Source organism: Somniosus microcephalus, unplaced genomic scaffold (assembly GCF_052327205.1).
Source record: "Somniosus microcephalus isolate GS21.2 unplaced genomic scaffold, FLI_Smic_1.0 unresolved_chr4, whole genome shotgun sequence".
Taxonomy (NCBI): domain Eukaryota; kingdom Metazoa; phylum Chordata; class Chondrichthyes; order Squaliformes; family Somniosidae; genus Somniosus; species Somniosus microcephalus.
The window spans coordinates 3,947,491-3,959,614 of NW_028225182.1; the positions used below are offsets into that span (position 1 = coordinate 3,947,491).

Consider the following 12,124-nt stretch of genomic DNA (forward strand, 5'->3'; position numbering starts at 1 on the left):
CAGGGATACCTACTGTTCTCTTATCTTGATTCCATTGCTTGGACCTGTAAGACTTCAATCAAAGATGTAAAGAAACATCCAACCCAGTCTTCAAAGCCTTCGCTGTCCATGTCAGAAATGCAGCTGTGTGATTCTCTTATTTCTGCTGCAATTTCAGAGTAAAAGTGCTCACAACTCCAGGGAACGCACACTCACAGGCGGTGGTGTTGCCATGCTGAGGGTTTTGACCGAACATGAGGAACGGGTCCAGCAGATGTACGAATTTGCTAGCAATCGCCCCGCGGATGCATCTGAAACAGACTTTGCTGACCCTCAATGTGAGTTGGCCTGGGCAGCTATATGTTAAATAAGGTTAGGTGTGTGCTGAATATCTGTGATGTGGCACATCGTGCTTTGCCTTAGCAAATGTTTTCTGCCTCCTTCCCACAGCTGGACAGAGTACCTCTCACACACGGGATGAGCAATGCGTGGAGTCAGCGGCCACAGAGGGCATTGGGGAAGGTTTTTCTGATGCAATGGCAGCAATTACTGAAGATGCTGAGGTGGTTGAGGAACAGGAGCAACCTGTCCTATGTCAGCAAGTGCAGCAGGAGTGTATAGACCCTGTGTCGCTGGCCACTATCTCACCATCTCCTGGCCCTTGTGGCTAGACACTGATGACGGTAGCTCCACAGGCAGACACCATATGGACAATTCAGTGCAGGTGGGAGTAGCAGAAGTGCAGCAGCACCTACAAGATGAGCAGCAAGATATTGCAGGTTTCAGGCAATTGCTGAGCTCTCTCACTGAGAAGGAAGTAGACGCTAGAGACTATCAGGCAGGGAATGGAGAATATTGTCATTACACTAAATCAGATATCATCGCAGTTAGGGGTGCTTAATGATAATTCTCTTAATCAGATATCATCGCAGCTGGTGATGCTTAATGAAACTATGATTGTACTACTTAATTCGCTTGTATCTATCACTACTGGCATAACGCTGACTCCAGCACAAATGCCCTCCCTAGGTCACAGTGCAGAGCCACTTTGGTCCCAGGAGCCAGCAGCTATGCCAGTCATGATGCAGGACAGCATAGAATTGCCTCAGCAACAACCCTTTTCTCAAGCCGCTGCTGAAGAGCAGGAACAATCTGACAGGGCCCTTGCAAATAGATCTGGAGGGCTCCAGTCACGGGTAGTGAAAAGGCGCAGGAAGCGTTAGAGTGTCACCGTCAGCTCACTCCACCACCTTCAACCCTCAGTCACACAGGCCAGTTGGCAAATCGTTAAATTGTTATATTTTTCACTTTATTTAAATGTTAAATGTTTTCTTACATATTTAAATTCAAGTGTTTATTTATGAAGGAAAGGATAGGTAACCTTATCGTTTCAGCAGTACACCCAGTAATCAATGTATAAAGAATTTAAACTTTTATTTAACTTCAAAAACTTTTACAACAAATGTTACAAAATTGTAAAATAGCTAGTTTGCGCTTTGAATGTCTGTATTGCAGTAAGAAAGTAAAAATTACTGTAAAATGTTTACATTTTCTTTTCTAACAGTCACCATTTTGCACATGTTTCAAAACGTTAAAAGAGGTAGTTAGCATCTTAATTTTTTTAATTTCACTAAGAATCAAACACAAATTAGTTAAACATGTTTACAAAATGATTTCAAAACTGTTAACGTTAACATTTTTAAATTGCATAAAATAGGTCATTAACATCCTTGAACGAAGAAAGAAAGACAAGTAAAGACGAACTCTTTCCAATAACACTTCCTCACTGTTCCTGTCCATAAATTTTTTTAAAGTTCATAACTGTTACTTGAAATTTACAAGTTATTCACTTTAAACATTGAAACTGAATCTGAAAAGTGTTTGATTATGCAATAAAAGGTAACTGTTTCACTTCAATATGTGTCTGCTTCTGTCTTTGCCTTGCGGGGGGGAGGGGTAGGAACAGGGCATAACTACCGCGTGAAGGTGTTGGCTACCAGCAGTTCGCGAGCAGCCTTAGATTTGGCGGCACTTGGCTCCTCCCCATGAGGCCTGGCAACATGTACAATGCCATCGCCTTCATGCTCCACTTCAACAGGCAGCTGTTCCTCATTGTTAAGGGTCAGTCCTTCCTGCAGGGCAAGGTTGTGCAAAGCACAACAGGCCAGCACAATCCTTGCCACTTTCTGGTGAGAGTACTGCAAGGTCCCCTCTGACCTATCCAGGCACCGGAAGCGTGATTTCAGAACTCCTATTGTCCTCTCCACCACTTGACGTGTAGACACGTGTGCATGGTTGTATCTCTCCTGAGACTCATTAATGGTATTGCGGCAGGGGGTCATCAGCCATGGTTTTAGCGGGTAGCCCTTGTCGCCCAATATCCATGCGGATCCTGTAGGCAATTTGCTGAGAGAATCATACAATTTAGAGTTACGGAGGACGAAGGAGTCATGATTACTCCCCCGGTGTCCTGAATTAACGTTTAGGATCCTCAGGTGCGCATCACATAATATCATTACATGCAATGAATGATACCCCTTCCTGTTAATGAATGTCACAGGTGCATCCTTGGGTGCCTTCAATGCAATATGTGTTCCATCGACGGCCCCAATCACTTTGGGGAATCCAGCAATGCGATGAAATGCTAAGGCCATCTCCTTCTGATGACGAGCGGACAAGTCATACATAATGAAATCAGAAATCCTACGGCAAATGGCTGCTGTGAACTGGTGAATGCAGACCCTCGCAGCATTCTTAGAGATGTTGATTATGTCACCGGTGCCTGCTTGAAATGATCCACTTGCAAAGAAGTTCAATGCTGTGGTTACCTTCATGTTCACTGACAAGGCAGTACGGGTCTTTGAGCGTGGCTCCAAGGTCTGCCTTCAACATGTCACACAGTCGTCCAATTGCCTCTTTACTGAAGCGCAGCCGCCTGATACACAACTCCTTGGACAGCATTTCAAATGATCGCCTCTCCCTGTAAACTCTGTGGGGTGGGTAGTTGTTCCTTCTGATCAGGAGAGGTTCATGGTTCCTAAATCTTCTACGTTGCTCCCTGGCATTCCTATTTCTTTGAAGCAAATATACAAATAGCATCACGGCAAAATTTCTACACCAGGGCATGTTCCTCGCTGACAGGACTACTCCTCACACAGACGTACCTGTACGGAGTAAATGGAAATAGTTGTTACACTTATTTTAATAAACTGAGTGCCTATAACATCAACTCGGCCTATGACAGGAAGCATGCTTTAACGGCTTGCAAACACATCCTTCCCGCCTGATGAATATCACAGGCCTACATATTTTTCGTAGATTGCATACATAAATACATTCATCCACGTACTGAAAGGAATACATACATAAATGCACATCCTAAATGGAAAATATAAATACATACATACAATCATACATACATACTTACTAAATATTACTGATGACAATAACATTTTGTAAGCAATTTATTATTTTTAAAACATTAAATTTCACATTTTATAAAAATAAATTCAATGAGGCCTTGGCCACAGCCACAGTTGCTCCTTCTCACTACAGTTCTGAAAACCCGTTTTAAACAAAAAACATTTTTTAAACTTACCTCAGCCTTTCTTAAAATTACTTTCCTCCATTTCCCAAACAGAAATTGAAGACTTTCAGAAGCTCCACGATGACAGACTTCTTCCTCCGCAGCTTCTCGATAGCTTTACTCCTGCTTTTTTCATGTGTAAGTTGTCAGGACTTACCCTCACTGAATCCATGAATGAAATCGACGAAGTTCACTGCGCACGCGCTGCCTGTGCAGTCGCACGCGCTGTGCCTCTGAACCCCTTCGTTCAGAGGACTGGAAATGCCGGTTTTCCCCGCATGCGCTGTGCATGCTGAACACGAGCAGTTCCTCCGGCCAGACGCGTGAGTACCCCGACCGTACTCACGCATTCAGAGACGAATTACTGGGCCATTGACAAGATGAGAAAGCGCTTTGCGATCAGAAAATTGCCTGAATCCCTGTGGTTACGGAAAGGGCTTTTGATGCTTGATTTCCTTACACACCTTGGAATTCAGGTGAACCTGGTTCATGGTTTGCAGAACAATTTAAACCCCTGGGTTAAACCAGAGGGAAGGAAATTCGGCAGTTTAATGAGTTTGAAAGGAACATTTTTGACTTGTGCATTTCGGTCAGAGAAATGCCAGTGAAAGGAAATCATTGCAGAAAGAACGATTCTGTAGTGTCCCTTCTGTCTGAACAGTGCTTTCTCGATGACTAATTACGCAGAGGTTTCCGTAGTGTAGCGGTTATCACGTTCGCCTCACACGCGAAATGTCCCCAATTCGAGACTGCGAGGGAACATTACTTTTCTGTGAAATAAATTTAACAGGTTTCTTGTGTCAGAAGCAACGAATAATTTAAAGCAGACTCCTAAAATACACAGTGCGTAAATTCTGATAGGGCATAAATCTTCGTCAATGAATAAACTTTCACACATTATTAAAGTTAAATTACTCAACTTTCGACTGTCCCTTACTGTGAGCATTTCTTTCATTCTGCAAAACAACGCTTTCGGTTAATGAATGTTGATTAAAACAATTAAACCACCAGAACACACATTAAAGAGTTGATGACAATTGCTGATATTTCTTATCTTTTTTAGCTCTTGGTCCTTTTCAGCTCCTGACTGCGGATATTCCTCTGATTAAACGTGAACAAACTGAAATATCTCGCAGCCCCGGCATCGGTTAATACCAACAGATCTAAGCCGCATTTCAGGCCCGAAAACAAACCCATTAATTATTCGCTTCTCCCCAGCTCCAGAGTTCAGACTGTTACTGCCCATCCCTGGAGCTGCAAGATACCAGGGACCCGGGACAAACCTCCCCATACACCGAGCACAAGCGCAGGAAAACCCCGGGGGAGATGATATCCCGGTCACTGAGCCTTCAACAGCTTTGAACAAGCACCCGGACGGAAACGTTCTTCATGCGGAAGTGATGAGATGCAGATATTAACAGAACAAGCCAGGATGGCCGAGCGTTCTAAGGCGCTGCGTTCATGTCGCAGCCTCCTCTGGAGGTGTCTGTTCAAAATCCTACTTCCAACAGTCTTCACTTTTAACTACCAAGCGGAACTCATTTATTTTCACACCACTGTCAAGCACTTTGGGTCTTCCCTTAAAAGTGGGATTCAGCAGTTCACCTGCTCCATTCACATAGAAACATAGAAGATAGGAGCAGGAGTGGCTCCAGCCCGGTCACAACAGCATGTCTGAGCCGCGTTTCTGAAAACTACACAAAGCACAAAACCTGCTGACAAGGGTGGTGCTGTTGCTGTTTGGCGAAATGACCTCTAGCTAGCGGAAGCTGTACGCCAATTCTCCAACACCTCCTCCTACCTCCGCCTGGACCATGACCCCACTACCGAATATCAAGTCACCATTTGAAAGACTGTCACTGACCTCGTATGAGAAGAGATTGAGTAAACTAGGCCTGCAATCTCTTGAATTCGGAAGGATGAGAGGGGATCTCATTAAGCATGCAAAATTATTACAGGGTTTGATCGGTTGGATGCTGGGAGAATGTTTCCCTTGGCTGGGGAATCACAGAATCACAGAACCCCCACAGTGCAGATAGAGGCCATTTCGGCCCATCGAGCCTGCACTGACACAGATGTCACCCTATCCCTGTAACCCCACACAGATCACACCCTATCCCTGTAACCCCACGTATTTAATCCCCTAACACTAAGGGTCAATTTATCACAGCCAAATCAGCCTAACCCGCAGATCTTTGGAGTCTAGAACCAAGGGCCACAGCCTCAGGATAAAGGTTAGGCCATTCAGGACTGAGAGGAGAAGAAATTTCTTCACACAGAGGGTGGTGAATCTTTGGAATTCTCTACCCCAGAGGGCTGTGGAGGCTCAGTCATTGGGTATGTTGAAAACAGAAGTCGGTAGATTTCTGACTGGTAAGGGCATCAAGGGATATGGCGATAGGGCCGGTGAATGGAATTGAGGCAGGAGGTAAGCCATGATCTCATAGAATCCCCTACACTTGCTTAAAAATCTGTTCCATTACCTCTTTTTTCCAATTCTGACGAAAGGTTATCGACCTGAAACGTTGACTCTGTTTCTCTCTTCGCAGAAGCTGCCTGACCTGCTGAGTATCTCCAGCTTTTTCTGTTTCAATTTCGATTTCCAGCATCTGCAGTATTTTCTCACTTCGCATTTCTTTCATTGTGCAAAACAAGGTTATCGCTCAATTAATGACGCTTTGCAAGCAACATAAAAGTTTAACCAAAAAATACCGCCCAACGTGGGGCTCAAAGCCACGAGCCTGAGATTAAGAGTTCCATGCTCTACCGACTGAGCTAGCCGGGCCTGTTGAAAATATATTTCATTGTCGCTGATTGCAGTCAGGTACCTGGTGGCTCCGGCTCGGTCACAACAGCATGTCTGAGCCGCGTTTCTGCAAACGACGAAACAAGTTCTCCAGAAGCCCAAGACGGATAAGGAACTCAAGCAGCAAAATCCCTTTCATTAACCACAGGGGTTCAGGCAATTTTCTGATCGCAAAGCGCTTTAGTCCTTGTCAATATCTGTTGTCTATTTCCCGGAGATTCCCGATTCTGTCTTTCTCTCTGGATCTGTTTATTGTGTCTGTGGCCACCTGCGGGTTGATTTTAAAGGAATACCTGTGTTTGTGTCTGCTTGTTACGTTAAACAAATGAGGGCATCAGGCGCTTCTGTGCATGACACTGAGGAATCAGGAGAAGGCAGGAGGAATGAAACAGTGTTTGTGGAACGTGTATATATAAAAACAGCGCGACTGCTATTGTAGGACTTCTTTGCGTAACGGTAGCATGTCTGACTCCAGATTAAAAGGCTGCGTGTTCAAATCACTTCGGGGTCACTGTTCTTCCGAGTAATTCCAGAATTATTGTTTTCTTTGCCGTTTCACAGTAACCAGACACTTGCTCCAAAGACTGTGTCACTCTTTCCCCAGTGTCAGGGAGAGAAGCGCCACAATTCCTCATTTATTTAATGTGTCAAGACACAAGCACAGGTATTCGCTCAAAATCAACCTGCAGGTGGTCACACAGAATAAACACAGCCAGAGAGACAGGCAGAATCGGGAAACACCGGCAAATAGACGAGAGATATTGACAAGGTGAGAAAGCGCTTTGCGATCAGAAAATTGCTTGAATCCCTGTGGTTAATGAAAGGGCTTTTGATGCTTGATTTCCTTACACACCTTGGAATTCTGGTGAACCTGGTTCATGGTTTGCAGAACAATTTAAAACCCTGGGTTAAACCAGAGGGAAGGAAATTCGGCAGTTTAATGAGTTTGAAAGGAACATTTTTGACTTGTGCAGTTCGGTCAGAGAAATGCCAGTGAAAGGAAATCATTGCAGAAAGAGTGATTCTGTAGTGTCCCTTCTGTCTGAACAGTGCTTTCTCGATGTTTAATTAAGCAGAGGTTTCCGTAGTGCAGCGGTTCCCACGTTCGCCTCGCACGTCAAAGGTCCCTGGTTTGAGCCCGGGCGGAAACATTATTTTTCTGTGAAATAAATTTAACAGGTTTCTTGTGTCAGAAGCAACGAACAATTTAAAGCAGACTCCTAAAATAAACAGTGCGTAAATTCTGTTAGGGTATAAATCTTCGTCAATGAATAAATTTTCACAAATTATTAAAGTTAAATTACTTAACTTTCGACTGTCCCTTACTGTGAGCATTTCTTTCATTCTGCTAAACAACGCTTTCGGTTAATGAATGTTGATTAAAACAATTAAACCACTAAACTACCAGAACACACATTAAAGTGTTGATCACAATTCTGATATTTCTTATCTTTTTTCTGGTGTTTTTTCAGCTCTTGGTCCTTTTCAGCTCCTGACTGCGGATATTCCTCTGATTAAACGTGAGCAAACTGAAATATCTCGCAGCCCCGGCCTCAGTTAATACCAACAGATCTAAGCCGCATTTCAGGCCCATTAATTATTCGCTTTTCCCCAGCTCCAGAGCGCAGATTGTTACTGCCCATCCCTGGAGCTGCAAGATACCAGGGACTCGGGACAAACCTCCCCATACACCGAGCACAAGCTCAGGAAAACCCCGGGGGAGATGATATCCCGGTCACTGAACCTTCAACAGCATTGAACAAGCACCCGGACGGAAACGTTCATCATCCAGAAGTGATGAGAGGCAGAAATTAATGAAGCAAGTCAGGATGGCTGAGCGGTCTAAGCCGCTGTGTTCAGATCGCAGTCTTTTCTGGAAGTATGGGTTCGAATCCCACTTCGGACAGACTTTACTTTTAATTACCAAGCGGAACTCATTTATTTTCACACCACTCTCAAGCACTTTGGGACATCCCTTAAAAATGGGATTCAGCAGTTCACCTGCTCCATTCACATAGAAACATAGAAGATAGGAGCAGCAGTAGGCCATTCGGCCCCTCCAGCCTGCTCCGCCATTTAATGAGGTCATGGCTGATAATCCACATTCAGTACCCTGTCCCTGCCTTCTCCCCATATCCCTTTATCTCTTTAGCCTTAAGAAATATATCTAACTCCTTCTTGAATATATTTAATGAATTGGCCTCAACTGCCTTCTGTGGTACAGAATTCAACAGGTTCACCACTCTCTGGGTGAAGAAATTTCTCCTCATCTCAGCCCTAAGTGGCTTACCCCTTATCCTTAGACTGTGACCGCTGGTTCTGGATTCCCGCACCATCGGGATCATTCTTCCTGCATCTAGTGTGTCTAGTCCTGTTAGAATTTTGTAAGTTTCAATGAGATCCCCTCTCGTTCTTCTAAATTCTAGCGAATATAAGCCTAATCATCTCAATCTGTCTTCATATGTCATTCCTGCCATCCCATGTATCAATCTGGTGAATCTTCGCTGCACTCCCTCCATGGCAAGAACATCCATAAGGTGACCAAAGCTGCACACAATACTCAAGGTATGGTCTCACCAAGGCCTTGTACAACTGCAGCAAGACATCCTTGCTCCTGTTCTCGAAACCTCTCACTATAAAGGCCAACATTTGCCTTCTTAACCACCTGCCGCACCTGCATGCTTACCTTCAGCGATTGGTGCACACGGACACCCAGGTCTCATTGCAGTTCCCCTTTTCCCAATCTATTGACATTCTGATAATAAGCTGTCTTCCTGTTTTTGCTACCAAAGTTGATAACCTCACATTTATCCACATTATACTGCATCTGCCATGCTTCTGCTAAATCACCTAACCTGTCCATATCATACTGGAGTTACTCTGTATCCTCATCACAGCACACATGCCCACCCAGCTTTGTGTCATCTGTAAACTTGGAGTTATTACATCTAGTTCAACCTTCTAGATCATTAATATATATTGTGAGTAGCTGGAGTCCTAGCACTTATCCCTGCCCTACCCCACTAGTAACTGCCTGCCACTTGGAAAAAGACCCGTTTAGACATACTCTTTGCTTCCTGTCTGCCAACCAGTTCTCTATCGAAGTCAGTACCTTACCCCCGATCCCATGTGCTTTAACTTTGCATGCCAATCTCTTATTTGGGACCTTATCGAAAGCCTTCTGAAAGTCCAAATACACCACATCCACTGGTTCTCCCTTATCTATTCTACTAGTTACATCCTCAAAAATTTTTAACATTTCCATCTGACCTGGTACTGAAAGTGGAGACGGTTCCACAGTGTAGCAGTTATCACGTTTGCGGAATCATTTTGTTGGAACTTGCTCCTTCTGCTTTTCCAGGGGCGAGATTGCTCTCCTGTGTGAGGAAATAACAACTAAGAACAAAAGAATTAGGAGCTGGAGTAGCCCATATATTGTGTAAAATGAGATATGGTTAACAGTTAACAGTTAACATGCAAAGCACAAAACCTGCTGACAAGGGTGGTGCTGTTGCTGTTTGGTGAACCGACCTCTACCTAGCGGAAGCTGTACGCCAACTCTCCAACACCTCCTCCTACCTCCGCCTGGACCATGACCCCACTACCGAATATCAAGTCACCATTTGCAAGACTGTCACTGACCTCGTATGAGAAGAGTTTGTGTAAACTAGGCCTGCAATCTCTTGAATTCGGAAGAATGAGAGGGGATCTCATTAAGCATGCAAAATTATTACAGGGTTTGATGGTTGGATGCTGGGAGAATGTTTCCCTTGGCTGGGGTGTCTAGAACCAGGGGCCACAGCCTCAGGATAAAGGTTAGGCCATTCAGGACTGAGAGGAGAAGAAATTTCTTCACACAGAGGGTGGTGAATCTTTGAAATTCTCTACCCCAGAGGGCTGTGGAGGCTCAGTCATTGGGTATGTTCAAAACAGAAGTCGGTAGATTTCTGACTGGTAAGGGCACCAAGGGATATGGCGATAGGGCCGGTGAATGGAATTGAGGCAAAAGATCAGCCATGATCTCATAGAATCCCCTACACTTGCTTAAAAATCTGTTCCATTACCTCTTTTTTCTCGTTCTGACGAAAGGTTATCGACCTGAAACGTCACCTCTGTTTCTCTCTTCGCAGAAGCTGCCTGACCTGCTGAGTATCTCCAGCATTTTCTGCTCAATTCAGATTTCCAGCATCTGCAGTATTTCCTCAGTTCGCATTTCTTTCATTGTGCAAAACAAGGTTATCGCTCAATTAATAACGGTTTGAAAGCAACATAAAAGTTAATGAAATAAATACCGCCCAGCGTGGGACTCGACCCCACGACCCTGAAATTAAGAGTCTCATGCTCTACCAACTGAACTAGCCGGGCCTGTTGAAAATGAACTTCGTTGTCGCTGATTGCAGTCATGCACATGGTGGCTCCGGCCCGGTCACAACAGCATGTCTGAGCCGCGTTTCTGCAAACTACGAAACAAGTTCTCCAGAAGCCCAAGGCGTATAAGGAACTCAAGCAGCAAAATCCCTTTCATTAACCACAGGGGTTCAGGCAATTTTCTGATCGCAAAGCGCTTTATTCCTTGTCAATATCTCGTGTCTATTTCCCAGAGATTCCCGATTCTGTCGTTCTCTCTGGCTCTGTTTATTGTGTCTGTGGCCACCTGCGGGTTGATTTTGAAGGAATACCTGTGCTTGTGTCTGCTTGTTACGTTAAACAAATGAGGGCATCAGGCGCTTCTGTGCATGACACTGAGGAATCAGGAGAAGGCAGGAGGAATGAAACAGTGTTTGTGGAACGTGTGTATATAAAAACAGCGCAGGCTATATTGTAGCGCAACGGTAGCGCGTCTGACTCCAGACCCAGAAAGCTGCGTGTTCCAGTCACGTCGGGGTCACTGTTCTTTCGGGTAATTCTAGAATTGTTGTTTTCTTTGCCGTTTCACAATAACCAGACACTTGCTCCAAAGATTGTGTCACTCTTTCCCCAGTGTCAGGGAGAGAAGCGCCACAATTCCTCATTTATTTAATGTGACTGGACACAAGCACAGGTATTCGTTCAAAATCAACCTGCAGGTGGTCACACAGAATGAACAGAGCCAGCGAGACAGGCAGAATCGGGAAACACCGGCAAATAGACGAGAGATATTGACAAGGTGAGAAAGCGCTTTGCGATCAGAAAATTGCCTGAATCCCTGTGGTTAAAGAAAGGGCTTTTGATGCTTGATTTCCTTGCACACCTTGGAATTAAGAAGAACCTGGTTTGTGGTTTACCCTGGGGCCGAGCCACTCGGCGCCTGGCTGCAATCAAAGACAAAAACGTATCAGCTTCTCCGGCCCGGCTAGCTCAGTCGGTCGGGACTTTTAATTGTAGGGTCGTGGGTTCGAGCCCCATGTTGGGAGAATTATTTTTGTTCAACTTTTATATTGCTTTCACGGAAAAGCATAATTAATTATCCGATAATATTCTTTTGCCCAATGAAAGAAATGATAACTGAGCGAGAGTCGATACTTCAATCACTTTATTTTTGCTTTGCATGTTAACTGTTACCCATATTTCATTTTACACACTGTGCTTTAGGAGTCTGGGTTAAAGTGCTCATTGCTGATGACACCAGGAATCTGGGCCAACTTTTGTTATATTGAACAGGAAAATATAATCAGCAGTGAACATCAAATTCCATGGTGCTGATTTTCAGATTCTACGCAGCCCGAATAGGAAAAAAGTGATATCATTTTAACAGTGAAGATTTGGAAGTAAGT

At 44.4% G+C, this 12,124-nt stretch overlaps 1 non-coding gene across 1 annotated transcript; it reads right to left on the bottom strand.

Moving 5' to 3' along the window:
• Positions 1-10,663: 10,663 nt before the first annotated feature.
• On the bottom strand, positions 10,664-10,736 carry trnak-cuu (transfer RNA lysine (anticodon CUU)). The gene has a single exon. It is a non-coding gene; the product is annotated as a tRNA-Lys (tRNA).
• Positions 10,737-12,124: the final 1,388 nt, after the last annotated feature.